This window comes from Hypanus sabinus, chromosome 9, assembly GCF_030144855.1.
Source record: "Hypanus sabinus isolate sHypSab1 chromosome 9, sHypSab1.hap1, whole genome shotgun sequence".
Taxonomy (NCBI): Eukaryota; Metazoa; Chordata; class Chondrichthyes; order Myliobatiformes; family Dasyatidae; genus Hypanus; species Hypanus sabinus.
Genome location: NC_082714.1, coordinates 21,445,744 through 21,469,402, shown reverse-complemented (window position 1 = coordinate 21,469,402; position 23,659 = coordinate 21,445,744). Strand labels below are relative to the sequence as shown.

The window sequence follows — 23,659 nt, the reverse complement described above, 5'->3', positions numbered from 1 at the left end:
TAGCTATATTATAAACCCAAGTAAAAATACAGGTGCGTTCGCAAACAAGAAAAAATCTGCGGATGCTGGAAATACACACAAAAATGCTGGAGGAGCTCAGACAGCATCTACGGAAAAGAGTAAACAGAAAATGTTTCAGGCCGAGACCCTTCATCAGGACTGGAGAAACAGAAGACAAAAAGTCGGCATAAGAAAGTGGGGAAGGGAAGAGCACCTGAGGGAGGTGATAGGCAGGTAAGGAGATAAGGTGTGAGGCAAATGGGAATGGGGAACTGTGAAGGAGTGGGGGGGGGGGGTATTACTGGATATTCAAAAAAAAATTGATGTTCATGCCATCAGGTTGGAGGCTGCCCAGATGAAATACAAGGTGTTACTCCTTCAACTTGAGTGTGGCTTCATCACAGCAGCAGAGGAGGCCTTGGACTGATATGTTGGAATGGGAAGTAGAATTAAAACAGATGGCCACTGGGACCTACATTGGTATCACTCCTCAGCCTTTCCTACACAACATCAATGACTGCATTGGTGCTGCTTCCTTCTCCCAGGCGGAGCTGGTTGACTTCATCCACTTTGCCTCCAATTTCCACCCTGCCCTCAAATTTATCTGATCCATTTCCAACACCTCCCTCCCCTTTCTCAATCCCTCTGTCTCTATCTCTGAAGACACCTTACCTACTGATATCTTTTATAAACCCACTGATTCTCACAGCTACCTGGACTATACCACTTCTCACACTATTAATTGTAAAAATGCCATCCCTTTCTCTCAATTCCTCTATCCCTACTGCATCTGCTCTCAGGATGGGACTTGTCATTTCAGAACTAAGGAGATATCCTCCTTCTTAAAAGAAAGGGACTTCCCTTCCTCCACCATTGATACTGCCCTCACCCGCAGCTCTTCCATTTCGCGCACATCTACCCTCACCCCATCCTCCTGCTACCCCACCAGGGATAGGGTTCCTCTTGTCCTCACTTACCACCCCACCAGCCTCTGCATCCAGCACATAATTCTCTGTATCTTCCACCATTTCCAATGAGATCCCCCCACCAAGCACATCTTTCCCTCCCTTCCCTAAATGACTCACTTGTACATTCGTGCCTCCCCACTGTTCTCCCTCCTGGTACTAATCCACACAAGCAGAGTAAGTGCTACACCTGCCCCTACACCACTACCAATCAGGGACCCAAACAGTCCTTACAGGTGAAGTGACACTTAACCTTTGAGTCTGTTGAGGTTATATCCTGTGGTCGGTGTTCCTTGTGTGGCCTCCTGTATATTGGTAGGACTCCATGTAGATTGGAAGACCACTTCGCTGAGCACCTATGCTCCATCCACCAGAAAAAGCAGGATCTCCCAGTGGCCACCCATTTTAATTCTATGTCCTATTCCCATTCCATCATACCAATCCACAGCCTCCTCTACTGCCATGATGAAGCCACACTCAGGTTGGAGGAGCACACCTTGTATTCCGTCTGGGTAGCCTCCAACCTGATGGCAGGAACATCAATTTCTCAACCTTCCAGTAATGGCCTGCCTCCCTCTCCTTCCCCATTTCCATTTCCCTCTCTCACGTTATCTCCTTACCTGCCCATCATCTCCCTCTCGTATCCCCCTTCCCTTTCTTCCACGGCATTCTGTCCTCTCCTATCAGATGCCCCCCCTTTTTTTTTAGCCATTTATCTCTTTCACCAATCAACTTCCCAGCTCTTTAATTCACCTCTCCTGGCTTCACTATGATCTACTACCTTGAATTTCTTCCTCCCCTCCCCCCACCTTCTTACTCCAACTTCTCATCTTTTTTCTCCAGTCCTAATGAAGGGTCTCAGCCTGAAATGTCAACTGTTTACTCTTTTTCATTGATGCAGCCTGTCCTGCTGAATTCCTTCAGCATTTTGTATAACATTCTGACAGACAGACAGACAGACCTACTTTATCGATCCCAGGGAAATTGGGTTTTGTTACAGCCGCGCCAAGAATAGTGAAGAAATATAGCAATATAAAACCATAAATAATTAAATAATAGGTAAAATATGCCAAGTGGAAATAAGTCCAGGACCAGCCTATTGGTTCAGGGTGTCTGACGCTCCTCGGGAGGAGTTGTAAAGTTTGATGGCCACAGGTAGGAATGACTTCCTGTGCCGCTCTGTGTTACATCTCGGTGGAATGAGTCTCTAGCTGAATGTACTCCTGTGCCTAACCAGTACATTAAGGAGTGGATGGGACTCATTGTCCAAGATGGCATGCAACTTGGACAGCATCCTCTTTTCAGACACCACCGTCAGAGAGTCCAGTTCCACCCCCACAACATCACTGGCCTTACGAATGAGTTTGTTGATTCTGTTGGTGTCTGCTACCCTCAGCCAATAAGAGAAAACAACACTCTAACCAATCATAGCCAGGGTGGGAGCATCAAATGTGCTTTGGAAATAGAATTGGAATTGGCTTATTATTGTCGCAAGTACCGATACAGTGAAAAGCTTGTATACAGGCCATACAGATGAGATCATTACGCAGTGCACTGAGTTTGAACAAGGTAAAACCAATACAATGCAGAACAAAGTCTATCAGATACAGACAGTGCAGTGCAAATAAACTATAAGGTGCAAGACCTTTGAGAACATACCAAGTTTTCCAAAATCAAAAGCCCTGGAGGAACCAGGAGTCTCACAGTCTGTGGCGTTCCAGGCTGACAATTCAGAAATCTACAAGAAGTCCAGATGTGACCATCATGAGAGTAAAAAGGCAATACATGGCACCAGTGACAAAGATTGAATTCCATTGCTTCTTTATAAGGTAAAATCTAATGGCATAAATGGCAATGACACTTCACCCCTCAATGAGCTCAATGTCTTTTATGAATGCTTTGAAAAGGAGAACAACACCACACCCATGCAAATCCCCACAGCGATCGACGACCCTCTGATCTCTGTCTTGAAAGCTGATATCAGAACATCCGTCAAGAGAGGTGAGCATTCGGATCCAATGAGGTACCTGTCTGGGTACGGAAAACCGGTGCTGACCTCCGGCTAGTGTGTTCAAGGTCATCTTACAACTCCGATCTGAGGTCCCTGTATGTGGGCTGGACGCTGCTGCATAGAGCAGTGCCTTGTAATAAATTGTCTAGTTTGTACATGGATCTCCCAGCTGCATGTCACTTCTGTGGGCTGGAGGAGAGTGTGTACCTGTTCTCCACATGTACGTGGAGTGTGTGAGGCTGCAGCCCCTTTTGTGCATAACTGCGTGGGCTGCTTCTCGCCTTCTGGTTGCATCTTAGCCCCACCTTATTTATATATGGTCATCCAGTACGGAGGGGGCTTGGAGGGATGAGGATGTCCTTGCCAACTTGCTCCTGGGGCTGGCAAAAACAGCCATCCATGGGTCTTGGAAATGGGTGGCAGAAGGATCTGCCCAGGCAGACTGCCTGGTAATGTTTAGGGGGTATGTTCATGCCAGGGTAAATATTGAAAAGGAACACGCGCAGTCCATGGCGACCGTGGAGGCATTCCGGGACCGTTGGGCTCCGCGTGGGGGGTGGTAATTGCCATCATTGATAGAGACAGAAACATTGTGGTTTAATGTGTATTGTCTATTTGTAGTGAAGTAATTGTGTTAGTCACTGTTTTGTATATATAACACTGAATCTGTAACGAAGATATTTTGTATGGAAAAAAAAGAAGCATTCTTTGCTGAAGTGCTTTGGGAGATTGGTCATAGCTAGGATTAACTCCTACCTAAGCAAGGATGTGGACTTGCTGCAAGTCTGCAGTGGACACAACCTCACTGGCTCTCCACTCTGCTTTGAAGCATTGAGACAGCAGCAAACCATACACTGGCGTCAGTGTCCAGCAGCATCGTCTTCTCAGTACTAATCAGCAAGCTTCGATACAAGGGCCTCTTTACCCCCTTCTGCAACTGGATCCTCAGCTTCCTCACTGGGGGACCACAGTCAGGATAGGTTGGTGATGACACTTCTTCCTCACTGACAATCAACACAGGTGTGCCTCAAAGGATACCTGCTTCACCCGCCTGCTCTATTCTCTTCACACTCCTAACTGTGTGGCTAAGCACAGCTCCAATGCCATTTATACATTTGCAGGAAGCGCCACCGTTGTTAGAAAGATCTCAAATACCAAGAAGGAGACGTACAGGACTGAGCTAGATCGGCTAGTTTCGTGGTGTTACAACAACCTAGCACTCAACATCAGCAAGAACAAGGAATGAATTGTGGACTTCAGAAATCAGGAATCGGGACAATGCACACCAGTTGTCATTGGGGAGTAGCAATGAGTTGACTTCATTACTTACACCCTTCACTTACATGAGGAATAAAAATGTTTATGTTACGACACCATCTAAATGTGCAATATGCAAATTATAGTAATTTGTAATAAATAGTATGTACAACAGGACAGTCAATATTGCATAGAAATACAATTGTGTCAGTGTGAATTAATCAGTCTGATGGTCTGGTGGAAGAAGCTGTCCCGGAGCCTGTTGGTCCTGGCTTTTATGCTGCGGTACCGTTTCCCGGACAGTAGCAGCTGGAACAGTTTGTGGTTGGGGTGGCTCGGGTCACCAATGATCTGTCGGACCCTTTTTACGCATCTGTCTCTGTAAATATCCTGAATAGTGGGAAGTTCTTATCTACAGATGCGCTGGGCAGTCTGCACCACTCTCTGCAGAATCCTGCGATTGAGGGAAGTACAGTTCCCATACCGGGCAGTGATGCAGCCAGTCAGGATGCTCTCAATTGTGTCCCTGTAGAAAGTCCACAGGAACTGGAGAACCATACCAAATTTCTACAACCGTCTCGGGTGAAGGAGGCTGTGTTGTGCTTTTTTCACCACACAGCCAGTACGTACAGAGAAACTTGAGATTCTTGGTGATGTGTATGATGAGGAACTTAAATCTGTTCACCCTCTCAACCCCAGATACATTGATGTCAGCAGGGATTAGCCTGTCTCCATTCCTCCTGTAGTCCACAACCAGCTCCTTTGTTTTTGCAACATTGAGAGAGAGGTTGTTTTCTTGACACCACTGTGTCAGGGTGATGACTTCTTTTCTGTAGGCTGCCTAGTTATTGAGATTAGGCCAATCAATGTAATATCATTAGCAAATTTAGTTAGCAGGTTGGAGCTGTGGGTGGTGACACAGTCGTGGGTGTACAGAGAGTAAAGGAGGGGGCTCAGGACACAGCTCTGAGGGGCAGAGGTGAGGGAACCCACTCTTACCACCTGCTGGTGATCTGACAGGAAGTCCAGGATTCAAGAATGGAAAGGGTGAGCAGCTTTAAGTTCCTGGTGCCAACGTCTCGGAGGACCATGCAATCATAATGACTGCATTCCAGTGCCTCTTCATCATTTGGGGTTTGAGAAGATTTGGTATATCACCAAAGACTCTAACAAATTTCTATTGATGTACAGTGGAGAGCATCTTGACTGGTTGAAATACAGAAATGGAGGCACCAATGAATAGGATCACAAGAAGCAGCAGCTTCGTCACAGGCACAACTCTCCTTCTACTATTGATGCCTCCCTCACTGGCATTTTCTCCAATTCCCATTTATCTGCACTCACCCCGCCTTCATAGTCCCTCTTGTACTCCGTATCCAGCGCATTATCCTCCACAACTTCCGCCCTCTCCGGAGGGATCCTACCACTAAACATATCTTTACCTCCCCACTTTATGCAGGGATCACTCCCTCCATGACTCCCTTGTCCATCCGTCCCTCCACACTAATCTCCTCCTAACACTTAACCCTGCAAGCGGCCTAAATGCTGCACCTGCCCATTCACCTCCTCCCTCACCTCCATTCAGGGCCCCAAACAGTCCTTCCAGGTGAGGCAACACTTCACCTGTGAATCTGCTGGGGTCATCTAAGCTTTCTGGCACTCCCAAAGTGACCTTCTTAATATTAGTGAGACCCATCTGAAATTGAGGGACCATTTCATTCAGTGCCTCCGCTCCATCTGCCGCAAGTGGGACTTCCTGGTGGCCAAACATTTTAATTCCCATTCTCTATCCAAAGCCTCCTCTTGTGCCAAGATGAGGCCACCCTCAGGGTGGAGGAGCAACACACTTATGTAAAGTCTGGGTAGCCTCCAACCTGATGGCATCGATATCAATTTCTTACCCCCCTCCACCATTCCCCACTTCTTCTCACCTTCCCCCCAGGTTCCCTTCTCCTTCCCTTTCTCCTATTAGATCTTTTCTTATCCAGTTCTTGACTTTGCCACCCACCTGGCTCCTCCTATCAGCTTCAAGCTAGCCTCTTTCCCTCACCCCCACCTTTTTATTCTGGCATCTTCTCAGTCCTGAAGAGGGGCCGTGACCCAAAACGTTGATTGCTTATTCCTTTCCATGGATGCTACCTGACCTGCTGAGTTCCTCCAGTATTTTGTGCGAGGTGCTTATGAAGTCTTGTTATTACCATCAGGGAGGAGGTCCAGTAACACTTCAGGTACAGCTTCTCTTCCCTCATCAGATTTCTGAGCAGTTCATGATCCCACAAGTGCTACCTCTTATTCTTTTCTCTGCACTTTTTATTTATTTTGTAATTTACGGTCCTTTTATGTTTTTGTCCTGTCCTGCTGATGCAGAACAGCAACACGCCATATAAGTGACAATGACATCTGGTTCTAATTCTGAGATTTCCAAGGTTAGACTTGTATACAGAGAGTGTTGGATGCTGCCAGGAGTGCCAGCAACATTTACACAGCCCCATGGTTTGGCAGGGAATGGAGGGATATGAACCATGTGCAAACAGGTAAGCTGCTTAGGTAAACATCATGGCCAGCACAAACATTGAGGGTCAAAAGCTCTGTTCCTGTATTGTACTGTTCTATGTACATAAACCATGTTGACTCCGTCGTTGAGTTACTATGGTTGGCTGCCCAAACTCATTAATCAAAGCAGTGAATGATGTCTTAACCAGTTATACGGTTACAGTACCACTGGGAGCAGGTTGATCATTGGAAATTTTGCAACAAAAGTTCCTGAACCTGGAGATACATAAACATTACCAAATATAACCTAGAGATTCGTTTTCTTGCAGACATACTCAGTAAGTCCAAGAATCATCATAGAATAAATGAAAGTCTGACAGAGAATATAATAAAAATTAGTGAATGGACAAAGCAAAAAGAAGTGCAATAACTACTAACATGATAAGCAAAGTTTCATTCTCTGTGAGGCTTAGACCACGTATAGACCAAACCTGTGAGCCCTTAACACCTATGCCATAAGGAAAACATGCTACTGAGGTCTGAAAGTAGTGGTTACCTTGTTGAAGACAAAAAGGTCTTTCAAAGAACATTGGAAGGAATGGTTCCAAACCAAGAAACAACTGTTGCTATGTCCCTTAGAATCCAATCTGTAAAATTCCCAGAACCCTTCAACATTTGAACAGATAACTATCATTTAGATAAGGAAGAACAATGAAGCATCTGTAACACAAGAGATGCTGGAAATCTGGAGTGACACACACAAAACTCTGAAGAGAAGAAGTAGGAGGCCAGAGTAGGGAATCAAACAAGAGAGGAAAAGGAGGGAAAACATTTCTTACCAGAAGAAGAAATGGATATTCATGCCATCAGGTTGGAGGCTACCCAAACTCAGATGTATAAGGTATTGTCCAGATAAACTGTTACTCAGGTAAGGTGTTGCACCTCCACCCTGAGGGGCGGCCTCATCAGAACGGGAATGGGAATCAAAATGAAAATGCTTGATCACTGGGAAATTCTGCTTTTGGAAGATGAAGCATCAGGCCTTGGTGATAGAACAGTTAAAATGCTGAAAGTGATAGAGAGACACCAACAAAACGGCTCAGTTTTCTGCTCCTGAAAATCTGACACGCTGAAGAAATTCCTGCCGACCTTTCCGAAGCTAATACTGGAGGCATTTTTAAAAAAGGGAAAATGATAGCTATTGGAATGCCACCCTTCTTTTCTGGGTGGGAAGATTTGTAGCCGGGACATTCTGATGTTTGCCAAGGAAGTATTTTCAGATGAAGTCAGTGTGTCATTGTACCATCGCGAGGCACCAACGACGTGCTTTTCACAGCCAGGCAGAACCAGATGAAGTGTCATTAGGCATAACAGTGGTGCAGCTTCTGGGGCAGTTGTCTTGCAGCTCTCGCAATCCCAGGTTCCTTATTGACCTCCAGTACCATCAGTATGGAATTGCACTGTCTTCCTGTGACCTAATGGGTTTTCTCCTGTTGCCCTGGCTTTCTCCTCAACCAAGCTGGTAGATTAATTGGCCACTTAAAGTAGCTAAGACACACCCAACAATTTAGGAGCAGCTTCTTCACCCCCTCACTAACTCGTTATTCATCTTTTGCACTATTAATTTATTTCTATTTAATGTAACTCAGAGCAAATGAGCACAGAAACAGGCCCTTGGCCAAACGTCCATGCCAAATAAGGGTCCTGATGAAGGGTCTCAGCCCGAAACGTCCACAGCGCTTCTCCCTATAGATGCTGCCTGGCCTGCTGCGTTCCACCAGCATTTTGTGTGTGTTGCTTGAATTTCCAGCATCTGCAGATTTCCTTGTGTTTGACAAATAAGTTGTCTACTTTATGTTTTAGATTGTCCATCTGGTCCACCTAGCAAACACTTTATGTGCTAATGTTTACATTGCACACTCTTTCACAATGGTTGGAAAGGCATCCTGATATAGATACAGTGGTCACTTTATTAGGTATATCCTGTACCACCAAATATATGTTGGAGGTCTTCTGCTGCTGCAGCCCATCCACTTCAAGGTTCGATATGTTGTGCATTCAGAGGTGCTCTTCTGTACACCGCTGTTGTAAGGCATGCTTATTTGAGTTACGGTCACCTTCCTATCAGCTTGAACCATTTTCCTCTGACCTCTCTGATTAACAAGGCATTTTCGCCCACAGAACTGCCCCTCAATGGATTTTTTGTGTGTTTTTGCACTGTGTTCTGTATTGAGTTACTGCCACAAAATCAGTTAGTTAAATATTTGCATTAATGAGCACAAAGTGTACCCAATAAAGTGGCCACTTTATTTTAATGACCACCTGCTCACATAAGATACACACCCACAAAAACAAGAACAAGGATGAGAAAATCATTGGTGATGATACATCTCCCCTCTAAGTGATGTGTGGAGAAGGAGTGGCATTTACAAGTGAAAATGCCAAAATACTGAGTATTCCAGATACAAATTACTCATCATCCAAATTGTAGAATGGTGGATTTGTCAAAGAAACATTTTAAAAGGAAAAATCCACTCTGCAAATGCAAAAGCAAATATTTTCAGCAAGACCTCCATAACAGAATGAACAAACTACCCACCAATAACAGCAATATGCAGAGTAACTACCAGTAGCTGAGGCAATGAACTTTCACAGTGACGACCTCTGGTGCACAGGTCAGAATTTGCAAACGTAAAGAGAGAACCTGGCATCGCCATTCTGTAAAACTGACAGTAACATGTAGCACCTGCACTTGTTCATTTAAATTTGGGACTTCAGACGATCTCGGTCACTTAAACTTTGCTCCACGTCGGAGTGCCTGTTGCAGTCTTCTCTGACAATCAATGCCAAATCAATGATTTGACATGGACCTCAATGCATTCTCACTGTAAGAGCTATTGAACAAATTCAGTGTTATTGAATGTGTCTGGAGTAACTCATTTAATGACTATAGTTGTCACCTGCTCCATTTTATATTAAAACTTCCCATAAATATTTCTCTTTCAATATTTTTATTAGTTTCTGCATAAAGAAATACAGAGCACGAGATATATAACTCAAAAGAAAAAACATAAAATAGTACCAAATACATTGTATTAAAAATACAGTTACAATCACAAAACCCTGTATTCATGAAAATTAAATCATAATATTGAAATATAATAATTTTGTTATACAGAAAAAATATTTAAAATAATGAACACTAGTTTATTTGTAAGTTTGCTTATGATATTTAAATTTCTCCTTGAATACAACAAGTATCTTTATTTCATGCTTTCTAAAGTTAATGAAAATTAGTGTAAAATTAATTATAGTCTGTTTTTATTTTTACTTCAGATTTGCTTCATGGATACCTCTTTATGATAGGCTTTATTAGCCTGCTCGGTGATTCCAGTTTCCAGGATGCCAGAGATCACCTATAGATGGCAATTGTCTAAAAATAATGGAAAGATCGAGGAAGTTAAAGTTACAACGCTGACTGAATATTTACTGTCAACTTTCAAGTTTGAGTTTATTGTCAGTCAACCGTACAACTGAGTGCAGCTAAATGAGACATCATTCTTCTAGGGCCAAGCTGCAAAACACAGTACATATAGCTATGATCCAGTCACAAAATATTAGCACAAGTTTGTGGCACGGCCTGACGACTGACAGGTTGACATAAAGTGTGAGGTGAATGTTTATGGAAGAAGGTATAATGTTACTGATACTATTATAATAAAAACAAACAGTAGTATAAATTTGTGAAACAGCCACAGTGCAGGGTGAGAGTGTATCTCTGAATCGGGGAGTTGGCAGGGGATTCAGACATGTGTGCTGAGGGGCAGCAGGGTCTTTCTGTAAGTTTAACAATTAATGTGGTTTCTCCATTACCAAACTCAGAATCTAGGCTAATGTTTTTTTTTGAAGTATGATGAATGAGAAACTGCTATTGTGATACTGTAAGCTACCGGTCTGCAAAAAAAAAACTGTTGCAGCAAGATAAAAAGCAAATGACTTTAAGGTGCAGAGAAGTATAGGCGATGCAAAAAAAAAAATCAATCAGAACAGGAAAAGATAAATGAACACAAACACTTTACACCATCCTCCACTCTACACCATAAATCAGATTACAACAGCCACACTAAAGTTTTTTACTTTGCGTATGAGGAGGCAGCACTGAAGGGTCTAGACTCTAGACTGCTGAATCACTATTTGAACGTCACACTCTACTCATTTTTGTCACATCATAATGAGAAAATCAGTAAAGAAACACCCCTCCCCCACTCAACATTGTCATATCACAACTTCTACGTGGTGGTACTTTCCATCGTAAGACTGAGTCACCCTATGCTTCCCGGTACAGTGCTAAATGTGTGGAAGGAAGTACAGTAGCTAAAGGGCCATACATCAGCTCAGTTCATAATACCGGTCAAACAAATGGAAAGCAATGCTGCCCTTGTTTAAGGCAACCCAACTATGTTTAGACCATGAGAAATAGTAGCAGAATCAGGCAATCTGGCACATTGGGTCTGCTCTGGCATTTGATCACCTCTGATTTATTTTCCTCTCAACCCCATTCCCCTCCCTTTTTTCCCGTAACCTTTGACATCCTTACTTAGTAAGATCTTATCAACCTCGGCTTCAAATATACCCGTTAACTTGGCTTCCGCAGCTTGGCAATGGATTCCACAGATTCACTACCTTCTGGCTAAAGAAATTCCTCCTCATCTCTGTTCTAAAAGGAAATCCTTCTATTCTTAGGCTGTGTCCTCTGGTCCTAAATTTCCCCACTATTGGAAACATCCTCTCTTTGTCCACTCTATCTAGACCTTTCAATATTTGGTAGGTTTCAATGAGATATACCATCATTCTTCTAAACAATAGTGAGCATAGGCCCAGAGACATTAAACCTTCCTCAAGTGTTAACACAACACACACAAAATGCTGGTGGAACACAGCAGGCCAGGCAGCATCTATAGGGAGAAGCGCTGTCGACGCTTCGGGCCAAGACCAGCGTTTTGTGTGTGTTGTTGTTTGAATTTCCAGCATCTGCAGGTTTCCTCGCGTTTGCTCAAGTGTTAACCCTTTCAGTCCCAAGATCATTCTCGTAAGCCTCCTCTGGACCCTCTCCAATTCCAGCACATCCTTTCTTAAATAAGGGGCCCAAATCTGCTCACAATGTTCCAAGTGAGGTCTGACCAATGCCTTATAAAACCTTAGCACTACGTCATTGCTTCTATATTCAAATTCTCTTGAACTGGGGAATTTGTAGAATGGAGTTACTTCATCAAAACCACACTCCTTTCTCAGTAATACCCTACACAGTGAGATCAACAGAAAACGATTATCACAATGCTAATGACGTCATTAGGACTTTATTAAGAGCTTGACACAACAATAAGAGTGAATTAATATTATTAGAAATGCAATAATACACCAAGATCCTAGCAATTCCATTATCTCAAGTTATTACTTTTTCACATATTAATTAAGTTTTAGTTATTCACCAAAATCAGTTCTCTAATGAGACTGATCAGACTTTCCTTTGCAACACACACAAAATCCTGGAGGGAATCAGCAGGTCAGGCAGCATCTGTGGAGAGAAATGAAGAGTCAATGCTTCGGGCTTCATCAGGATTGGAAAGGAAGTGGGGTAGAAGCCAGATAAGGGTGGAGGGAGGGGAAGGAGTACAACTTGGAACCGCCTTGTTGATCACCTTCGCTCCATCCGCAACAGTGAGGATTAACCAGGGGCAACCATTTTACCTTGCACTCCCTGTCCCCATTCCAGCAAGTCGGTCCATGGCATCCTCTACTCTCTCAGACTGCAACACAACATATTCTATTTGGGTGGCCTCTAACCTGACAGCGGGAACATCAATTTCTCCTTCTTCTGCTGATTTCACCCCACTCCCCTTCTCTCCCTTTCCATTCCCCTCTTACCCCTCCTCTTCTCCTCACCTGCCTACCACCTTCCTCTGGTACCCCTCTTTCCCTTTCTCCTATGCTCCAACCTCCACTCCTATCAGAGTCCTTCTTCATCCCTTTACTTTTTCTAACTACACCTCTTAGCTTCCCATTTCATCCCCCCTCCTCCATCCACCTACCTACCCCCTCACCTGGCTTCAACTAGCACCTTCCCCAACCTTAATCTTTCGATTCTGGCTTCCTCCTGCATCAGGCTGAGATGCTTTTCTCCTCTCCATAGTGGCTGCCTGACCCACTGAGTTCCTCCAGCAGTTTCTGTGTGTTACTCTGGATTTCCAGCATCTGTAGAATCTCTTGTGTTCAGAGTTTCCTGTGGCTGGTTTTCATTTGTAAATACGCCTCTCTCTATCTTATCAGACAAAAAAATGCATGATGTTATTTATTTGCCCTGTAATGTACAAAGGTAGAATAAGGCAGCACAACTAGAAATGAGTTGAATAGTCATCTAGAGCTGACAACAAGAAGAGTGATAGAGTTGACTGTAGATAAAGTGAGCCAGAGATAGAATTGCAAAGTTATAAAAGTAGGAATAGGCATTATCAATGACAATTTGCAAAGTAATTTAAATTAATCTGATGCTCGATGGTGACAGCAGGATTGTAAATGATATGGTTTCACTTTCTGACATTTGCCAGGAAAGGAGATGTAGCAGGGAACCTGTGGTGAACTACATATACCTGTCTGGACATGCCACCCCCCCCCCCCCCGCTGACTGCTCCTGTGGCTCCTCCCACGGACCCCGGTATAAAGGCGATTGGGGGCACAGCCCCGGCCTCAGTCTCCAGGATGTTGTGTGGTGGTCACTTGCTGCTTGTTCTTTCTTCCAGCCAATTAAAAAGCCCATATCTCGCCTCACGTCTCCGAGAGTTATTGATGGTGCATCAGTACCTTTAGTCTTCTCCTTGTTTAACTGGAGGAAATTTCTCACGATCCAGAAGAGCATGTAAACAGCCTGACAATTATGGTCATTGGTGGATGGGGAGAGGTCATATTGACAAAAGACCATTAGACCACAAGATATAGGAGCAGAATTACCCCATTGGGCCCATCGAGTCCACTCTGCCTTTTCATCAAGGCTGATCCATTCTGCCTCTCAGCCCTGATCTCCTACCTTCTCCCCGTATCCCTTCATGCTCTGAGCAGTCAAGAACCTATCAACCTCTGCCTTAAATACACATAAAGACTTTGCCTCCACAGCTGCCTGTGGCAACAAATTACACAGATTCACCAGTCTCTGGCTAAAGAAATTCCCCCTCATATCCGTTCTAACACGATGCCCTCTATTTTGAGGCTGTGTCCTCTGGTCTTAGGTCACTCTCAGCAGAGGAAACATTCTTTCGACATCCACTCTATCAACGCCTTTCACTATTTGATAGGTTTCAATTAGGTTCCCCCTCATTCTTCTAAATTCCAGTGAATACAATCTCACGGCCCTCAAATGCTCTTCATATCACAAGCCGTTTAATCCTGGAATCATTTTTGAGAGCCTCCTTTGAACCCTCTCCAACGCCAGCACATCCTTTCTAAGGGGCCTAAAACTGCTCTCAATACGCCAAGAGAGGCCTCACTAGTGCTTTATAAAGTATCAACATTATGTCCTTGCTTCCATACTCTAGACCTCTTGAAATAAATGCTAACATGCCATTTGCCTTTCTCAGCATGGACTCAACCTGCACATTAGCCTGTAGGAAATCCTGAACAACAACTCCCAAATCCTTTTTGCTTCAGATTTTTATATTTTCTCTCCATTTAGAAAATAGTCAACCCTTTCATTCCTTCTACGAAGTGCATGTCCATACACTTCCTGACAGTGTATTACATCTGCCACTTCTTTGCCTTCTCTTCCAATATGTCTAAGCCCTTCTGTGGCCTCTCTACTTCCTCAAAACTACCTGTCCCTCCACCCATCTTAATATTGTCTACAAAATTTACAATAAAGCCATCAATTCCATCATCCAAATCATTAACACATAATGTAAAAAGAATCAGTTCCAACACAGACCCCTGAAGAACATTACTAGTCACCGGCAGCCAACCAGAAAAGGCTCTCTTTATTCCCATTCTTTGCCTCCTGTCAATCAGCCACTGCTTTCTCCATGCTAGAATCTTTCCTGTAATACCATGGGTTCGTAGCTTGTTAAGCAGCCTCATGTGTTGCATCTTGTCAAAGGCCTTCTGAAAATCCAAGGACACAACATCAACCAATTCTCCTTTGTCTGTCCTGCTTGTTATTTCTTCAAAGAATTCCAACAGATTTGTCAAGCAAGATTTTCCCCTGAGAAAACCATACTGACCTCGGCCTATTTTATCATGTGCCTCTAAGTACCCAGAAACCACATCCTTAATAATACTCTAAATCTTCCCAACCACTGAGGTCAGACTATCAGGCCTATAATTTCCTTCCTTCTGACTCTCTCCCTTTTTGAAGAGTGGAGTGACATTTGCATCACTAGTTACCTCAGAAACCAAAAACTAAAATAGAGACCAATCATTCTTGATGCCAAGTGTCTTTACTAGAAGAGAAAAGGAGTCAACCTCAAAAAGTCTACATTCAACCTAGTTGTTCTTTCCAAGTCCAGCTCTCTCTCTGGTCTGTTTTTTAAGGTTTTTGAGTGCATTGTGCATTCTCAGTTCAATGCCATCACTCCCCAGCTTCTATATGACTTGCTTATCTGTTAATTCTGACCAGAACTGCAATAAATATTTTTGAAAACCAGTGCAGTGGAACACAGCCAGGATGTATGAGATTCCTTTTAAATCCATCCCAGGATCTCGGATAAGGCAGTAAGAGTGGTGTTAACAGGAGGTCCTGTGGCTCAGCTTCTTTGAAGCATTTAATAAAACCATCTAATTCACAATTGTTCTTTTGAGAAATCTGTCAAACATTTACAGTGTCAGTGCACAGCACTTCTCATTTTAACTGAATTATAAGACTATGGCAATGAACTCTACAGATTTACCACACTTTGGCTAAAGAAATTCCTCCTTATCTCTGTTCTAAAGGGACATCCTTGTTGTCGTGTATTGAAATGGTAAGGTTGATCAATGTAGTTTGACACTTGTCAGGTACAGTGATGATGTCATCAGTTGGGGACAGAACAACACATGATGTGAAGGAACATGGAGGGAGAAGGAAAAATAAAGACAAGTTCAGAGCATGAAGCATTGAGTCATGATACCTGCACTATCTAATTAAGTACTGAGACAGGTTGCAAATACACAACAGTGGTGAAGAGGATACAGACTTTGAAAGTAAGTTTAACATTAGTTGATGAGAATGGAGAAATCCGGGATCCAACACTTCCAATGATTTACGGAGCCAGCTACACCAGGGCAGAGCTGGATGTGTTGGCTCAACCCATTTGAACTTTATGCTGACGGTAAAGGACTGATAATGGACGATAATACAAAACAAAGAAAGGGAGCACTACTTTTGCACCTGGCAGGAACCAGATGTGCAGGATATATCTTCAACACTACCAAACACGGGACAAGTCACAGATTACACGGCAGAAGTGGATGTGCTGAATGCTTACTTCATCCCCAGGTCAACACAGCACTGGCCTGGCAAGCATTTTCATCAGCCTGCCCAAAAACAAGGTGAGATGGTTCAACAGTTCTCTACTCGTCTTCAGCAGGCAGCAGAAGGCTGTAAGTTTCTAATTGACGCAGACAACCAAATCAGGGATGCCATAGTGCAAAAATGTAACTCAGGTTATGTGCGGAGAAAACTACTGGAGAATATGCAGTGTCTAACACTTGCCTGCACTCTGGAAATAGCGTTACAATGTGAACAAGTAGAGGAACAATTGTCAGCCATGTCACTCCAAGGGAGCCAGCCAGAGACCGTGCACCACGTTTTACATTGTTAGGGCACAATACATGGCAAAAAGACAGAGGGGGAAAGAAAGTCTCTAAATACAAAGGATAGGAAATGTCACAGAGGTGGAAACGCATATCACCTGAGTAGAGTCCCAAAGTGTCCAGCTCGTGGACAGACGTGCAGAAAATGCACTGGAAAAGACCACTTCCCAAAAATGTGCCAGTCAAAAGGATTAAAATCACAAAAAGTGAACCATGCTGAGGATGGACAGAAGAAATTTGCACTTATTGTTAATGAAACAATCATCTGAAAAAATTACTTTACGTAAAGGGTATAAACCTGCGCATGTTAGTAGATTCAGAAGTAACATACTGGGTGAAAATGTGTGGGGAAAACATACATCAGAGAGGTAAAGTGCCATTCATTTATTTCTAAGCAGAAGAGAAAGCTGTACCCATATTCTAGGGGTTGAGGGGGTGTTTGAATGCCAAATCAGTATTGGAAATAGAACAGACCAGGCAGAGTTCCTCATGATAAAAGGCAGCGGTGAAACACCCCTAGAGAAACAGCTCTAAAATTAGGTTTGTTAAAGACTGGAGAAAATGTGTCAGTAGTGATAGATGTTAAACAGTCACTTTGGCTGCAGTACCCAGAAGTGTTTGAAGGGGTAGAAAAGCTGAACAGTAAGCAGATCAGTCATTGATCCAAAGGTAAAGCCTTTTACTCAGACGCCTACCTTACAACTTAACGGAAGCTGTTGAGAAAAAAAGTTGAACAGCCGATGAAAATGGAAATTATTGAGAAAATTGAAGGCCCAACTCCTTGGGTTAACCCAGTAGTAATTTTACCAAAACCCAACAAAGACATGAGATGGACAAGTGAAGCAACTGTGAGGGAGAGATATCCCATTCCAGCTGCAGATGAGATATTGAGATGGGGTTATCACCACCAGCTAGAACTAACTCCAGAATCCAGAGAGATATCCACATTTGCTGTGCATAATGGGGTGTATAGGTACAAGAGACTGATATTTGGTGTGTCTTCAGTCAGTGAGCAGTACCAGCATGAGATATCAAATGCTTTAGCTGGAATTGAAGGAGTTGAGAATATCTCAGATGATGTGATTGTACATGTGCCTAACCAAAATCTGCATGATGAGAGACCGCATGCTATCTTACAGAGACTGGCAGAGTGTGGAATGGCACTCAACCTGGAGAAATCAGTTCAATGTGGGCAGTCTTAATTTCCATGGGAACTCTCATCACAGAAAGGCATCCGACCAACTGAGGAGAGAGTGCGAGCGGTAATGGAGGCTTGTGAACTACAAAACTCCACAGAAGTGAGGTGTTTTTCCACTTAACCTCTGTTCTAAAAGGTCGCTCCTCAGTTTTGAGGCTGTGCCCTCTAGTTCTGGACACCTCACCAGAGGAAACATCCTCTCCACATCCATCTTATCTAGTCCTTTCAACATTCGGTAGGTTTCAATGAGTTCCCACACATTCTTCTAAATTCCAGTGTCTACAGGCCCAAAGCTGCCAAAGGCTCCTCATATGATAACCCTTTCATTCCCTGAATCATCCTTGTGAACCCCCTCTGGACTCTCTCCAAAGACCACATATCCTTGCTGAGATATGGGGTCCGAAACTGTCGAGAATTCTCTAAGTCCAGCCTGACTATTCTCATCTGCAGTTGGAATGGGATATCTCTCCCTCACAATTGCTTCAACATTACCTCCTTGCTTTTATATTGTATTCCCTTTGAAATAAATGTCAACATTGCATTTGCCTTCTTTACCACAGATTCAACCTATGAATCGTCAAGTTAAATAATAGTGCAAAAAGAGGGAAAAAAGTAGTGAGGTTGTGTTCATGGATTCAACATCCATTCAGAAACCTGATGGCAGAGGGTAAGAAACTATTCCTCAGCTCAATCGCTGAGTGTGAGCCTCCTTCCTGATGGTATCAATGAGAAGAGGGTATGTCCTGGGTGTTGGGGGTCCTTATTGATGGATATCACCTTTTTGAGGCATTACTCCTTGAAGATGTCCTGGATGCTGGGGAGGCGAGTGCCCATGATGGAGCTGACTGAGTTCACAATTATCCGCAGTATATTTTGATCCTGTGCAGTGCCCTCCCCCCATCCCAGACGGTGAAGCAACCAGTTAGAGTGCTCTCCATGGTACACCTGTAGAAATTTGTCAGTATCTTTGGTGACATACCAAATCTCCTCAAACTCCTCATGAAATATAGCCGCCGTCCTGCCTTCTTTGTAGCTGCATCAATATGCTGGACCTGGATAGACCATCAGAGATGTTGACAGCTAGGAACTCAAACTTGCTCACCCTTTCCACTGATGATCCCTGATGAGGACTAATGAGTGTGCCCCCATCTTACCCTTTCTGAAGTCCACAATCAACTCTTTGGTCTTACTAACGTTAGAAGGATGTTTCCTATAGTAGAGGAGTCTACGACCAAAGGTCACAACCTCAAAATACAAGTGTTGTGTATTTCCAATTATCTCAGTACCTAATTAGATAGTGCAGATATGTTGACTCGACGCTTCATGTTCTGAATGTGTCTTTATTTCTCATTCTCACTTCCATGCTCCCTCACATCATGTTGTTCTGTCCCCGACTGATGACATAATCACCGTACCTGACAAGTGTCAAACTACATTACTAGACCTTACCATTTCAATAATGACATCCCTGCTTTCCTGAGAAATGAACTTCAATGTTTTAGAACACATTTAACTTGCAGATTTAAACATGTCAATTCAACACATATTCTTTGATAAGCATGACTATAACCAACATGTTTTCTGTTTCAACTTCATAACTCTGAAAAATGAAAACTTCATTTTCAACTTACAATAGCTTTCATTGTTTCAAAACTCATGAATTAAAGCTCTACTTCAGTACAAAATCATTAAAATTCAGAGATTGTTTGAGGTCTGTCTACTGGTTTGTCTTTGCATTCAATGTCTGGTAATGGCTTTTGCTCACTGTGAAACTTATGGACATATATTGTCCATAGATGTCCATCGTACTTTCCTGCTGCCCTGGTAACTCATTGTCAGATTCTTGAATTCCCCCGTTTGTCAAAGTCTCTCTTGTGTTGAACTTCCTACATGTGTGGGGTTCCTTGCATACTGCACTCCAGTTGGAGATTCAACAACCACTTGATTTCCTGTTTTCCTCACCACCGTGTGGTGTTGTGTTGAAAGGACTAGATAGGGTGTATGCGGAGAGGATTTTTCCTTTGGTGGGGGTGTCCAGAACCAGAGGGCACAGCTTCAAAATTGGGGAGCGACCTTTTAGAACAGAGGCAAGAATGAATCTTTTTAGCCAGAGAGTAGCGAATCTATGGAATGTTCTGCCACAGACTGCGGTGAAGACCAAGTCCGTGAGAATCTTTAAAGCAGAAGTTGAAAGTTTCCTGATTGGTCAGGGCATCAAAGATCATGGAGAGAAGGCAGGTGCATGGGTTTGAGTGGGATCCAGGATCAGCCATGATGGAATGATGGAGCAGACTCGATGGGCTGAATGGCCTAATCCTGCTCCTATCTCTTATGGTCTTAAGTTTCCAATATATACTTACTGTAATTTAGTTATTTTATGATAAAGTATTGCAATGTACTGCTGCTGCATCACAACAAATTTCATGACAAATACCAGTGATACTAAACCTGATTCTGACTCTGATTCACATCCACTCTTTCTAGTCCTGTCAATGTTCAATAGGCTTCAATGAGATCCCCCCTTCATTCTCTTAACCAAATGCTCAATAAAGCCTCAGTATTGCATCCGTGCTAGTCCTCTCAAAATGAATTCTAACACTGAATTTGCCTTCCTTACCACTGTAAGGAAGTGGTGAACCCGCTGGCTTCCAGCTTGTATCCAGCACCGAGACTGAGATGAGCCCAGATCTTTGAGCTTTGCACCTCTGAATGGCCGAGCGACCAACTGGTTCCGGAGCTTGTTTCTTTTTGCCTAGTCATCACCTGAACACTCATTTCTGACGTCCAAGCCATTGTACACCCAGTCACACTTCTGGACTGGCAGGGGTGGCATTTAGCAGAAAACTTTTAGTCTTTTTCCATTTATGAATCAGTTGCTGGAGTTTCACCCAGATGAACTGGAAGACATTGCAACAGTCAGGAAAGTTAAAAGAAGGAAATTAAGATTGCTGGAATATTCTTTCAACCTTTCCTTCCTGTATCCCCAAATTTGGAGACTGGATTCCCAGTAAATCTGAGACAGCATTGTCAGTCCAGGGGACTTTCCATGGAATGGTAAGAAGTTACAATGGAGGCTGCTTTAGGCCACTAGATTTACGTATTCTGTCTAGGAAACAGTCAGGGGAAATTTCTGGCCTGTTTCTATGAAATTGTTCTCCATAAATTTCTAAGATAAATTCCCTAACCAGTTCTTTAGATGTGCAGGTTCACCAGCACTCTGCTGCAGTGAGATACTTGATTTTAGTTTGTTAAAATACCACTACTGTGATTTTTTTTTTAATAGTCCCTAAATTTTTTGCTAAGGTCAGTGATCACAAGATGTAAATTAACTTTTAGTTCTAATTGAGTTTCTTCTCTCTCGCAAAAATTTTGTCTAACTTATGCTTAGTTTATGGTTGTCTTGTCTCATCATGGGCCATGTGCCTGTAATGCTGTTGCAAGTCAGGTTTTATTGCAACTGTGCATTCACTTACTTGTGCATTTAACAATAAACTCAACTTTGACTTTAAAATCAAGTGTGGAGTTTATCATGGAACAAAATCCTGAAAATTCAATTTGATCTATAACCTCTTAAAAGCAGTAGATACTTTTTTTTAAATCAAAGAAGCATGACCCAAAATAAACAGCAAAAGAAACTGGTATCAAATACAAGATTGGTGAGATGGGCCACTGGGATGAGGAAATTTTGCATTGTTTTAATAAAAGATTAATTTATAAAGCAGTGAGTTTTTAAAGATTAATAATCCAATATTGTTGGGCAAAGATCCACATTACTATAAGCATAAAGACCAAAAATCATTTCAATATTTCATGTTGTCATGTGCATGAAACTACAAATCCTAAGTCACTACATTAGGAAACATTGGGCTAGATTATCTGCCCCATCAACCAGCAGTGATCACTAACCAGGGCTTCCTGTGGAAAGTCTGAAGGGTCAGCAAGAAGCTGACATCACTCACCAAATGTTCCATTTTTCCAAGAAACAAATTAAACTGCAGATGTTAGAACTTGAAACAAAAGCTGGAATGATGCAGGCAGATAAGAACCATCTGTGGAAAGAGAAATCATTTCATGTTTTGTGTTATGGACTCTTCTACAGAACTTCTCCATTGTAGTTTGTAAGGAGGTTTGCTAATTTTATTGCTTATGAAATAAGCAACACTGTGGGCTCCCAGGACTTTGCCTTGTGGTCCTCAATACCATTCCCAATGCTTCTTGTCTGCTTTGATGGTTATGAGCCAGAGAATGCAAGGAGTCATTGGGGATGCTGCATTTTTTAAGTAGATCTGAGTCTGTACATTTTCTACTTTCCCGTGACAGGACACAAGTAGAAGGGTCTGTTTCACAAGATTGGTGCTAGGTGATGTGAACTGCCCAACATAGTTGACTGTAAGTGAACTTTGGCTTCAATGCTTGGGATGTTGGCTTGGGAGAAGAAAGTAACACTGGTTCACTTGTCCCTCGAATCCATTTGGATTAGTGAATGTAGAAGTAGTGTTAGTGGATTTTTCCTTGAGTGCGTTTCTTGACACCTTCACTGGATTGCCCGTTAACTCAACATCTGGAAGACCAACACTGCCTGGAGACAGAAAGTCAACATTTTAGAAACAGCTTCTTCCTTTCAGCCATCAGATATCTGAGCAGTCCAGGAACTCATGAACAATTCCTCTATTACACAATTTATTTATTTTTTATTGTAACTTACTATAATTTGTTACTATATGGTGCCATGAAACATGTTTTATTACTTACGTCAGAGACAATACACCTGATTTTGATTCCAATCCTAACTCTGATTATGACCAAAGTTATCCACCAATCTCTCCCAGTAGGGCCACGCTGCCCTCTGATCACAAAAGTTCATATCAGACCTTGGAAACATAGACCGCTTCTCAGGAGCCATCTCCAGTGAAAGCAGATGCTGGCAATAAAACCGACCAGCCTTCACGGCTGTTCACGGTTTGAATGAACTAAGAACTCATTCAGGAGGGCAGAGCACTCTTGCCCTGAGCAGGCCTAAACTCTCCCTCCCGTGGGTGACCTGGTCTGTTAGTGGTCCTGCCACTCACTCTCTGCATTCCTAGTAGAGTTCAGCAGTCCCCTGACACGTCACACGCTGCATCAATAGACAGGGGGACCATGTGACTGGCTTCCTTGTGTATTGATAATGTCAGCCTTAAAGGTACACATTGCCCAATGATTAGCTCTTCATGCTGATTACAGCTTGATTCAGTTTGCTAGATTTGTTCCTGATGAGGTTCAGTCCTGATGAAGGGTCTTTGCCTGAAATGTAGACTGTTTATTCCCTTTCATTGATGTTACTTGACATGCTGAGTTTCTCTAGTGTTTTGTGTGTGTTGCTTAGGTAATTTTTTTTTAACGATTCGAGACTGCTTCTTATTATTTTTCAGCACATTACTGTAAAACAGAATTAAATTATTGTTTCTTCAGATCTGATGGAGTCTTAGAAAACTACAGCACAGAAGCAGGGTCTTCAGCCCATCTAGTGCATGCTGAACCATTTAAACTGTCTTGTCCAATCAAACTGCACCAGGATAATACCCCTCCCATTCATGTCCCCATCCAAACACCTCTTGAACATTGAAGCTGAAAGTGCATCAACCAATTGCACTGGCAGCTCGATTTCAATTTCAGTGTTCAAGAGCAGTTCATGACGCAGCATTTAAAAAAATCATAAGGAACGTAGAGAGCACAATAAACAAATAAAACACAATATAAAAACAATCTAATAAAACACAATGTTTGACACATAGTCTGATTGTGTGTGCTGTACGCACACAAAATGACACTAAGTGTTTGTATTTAGTGTGCTAATGAGTTCAGGTGTTGATCAGCCTGCCAGCTTGGGGAAAGTAACTGGTTCTGAGTCTAGTGGTCTTG

The 23,659-nt window shown here is 42.9% G+C and overlaps 2 long non-coding RNA genes across 3 annotated transcripts in view; one reads left to right on the top strand and one right to left on the bottom strand.

Moving 5' to 3' along the window:
• The first annotated feature begins 36 nt into the window (after positions 1–36).
• LOC132399154 (uncharacterized) lies at positions 37–10,819 on the top strand. Its single transcript, XR_009513890.1, has 2 exons — positions 37–234; positions 10,063–10,819. It is a non-coding gene; the product is annotated as an uncharacterized LOC132399154 (long non-coding RNA).
• Positions 9,439–23,659, bottom strand: part of LOC132399153 (uncharacterized) — a 27,635-nt gene continuing 13,414 nt past the window's right edge. The window contains exons 2-4 of one of the 2 annotated variants that reach the window (XR_009513889.1): positions 21,718–22,337; positions 12,216–12,301; positions 9,439–10,159 (exon numbers count right to left, since the gene is read on the bottom strand). This is a non-coding gene — a long non-coding RNA (uncharacterized LOC132399153). Of the gene's footprint in view, positions 10,160–12,067; positions 12,302–21,717; positions 22,338–23,659 lie in introns of those variants that run through there. The other variant, XR_009513888.1, reaches the window with a different exon arrangement.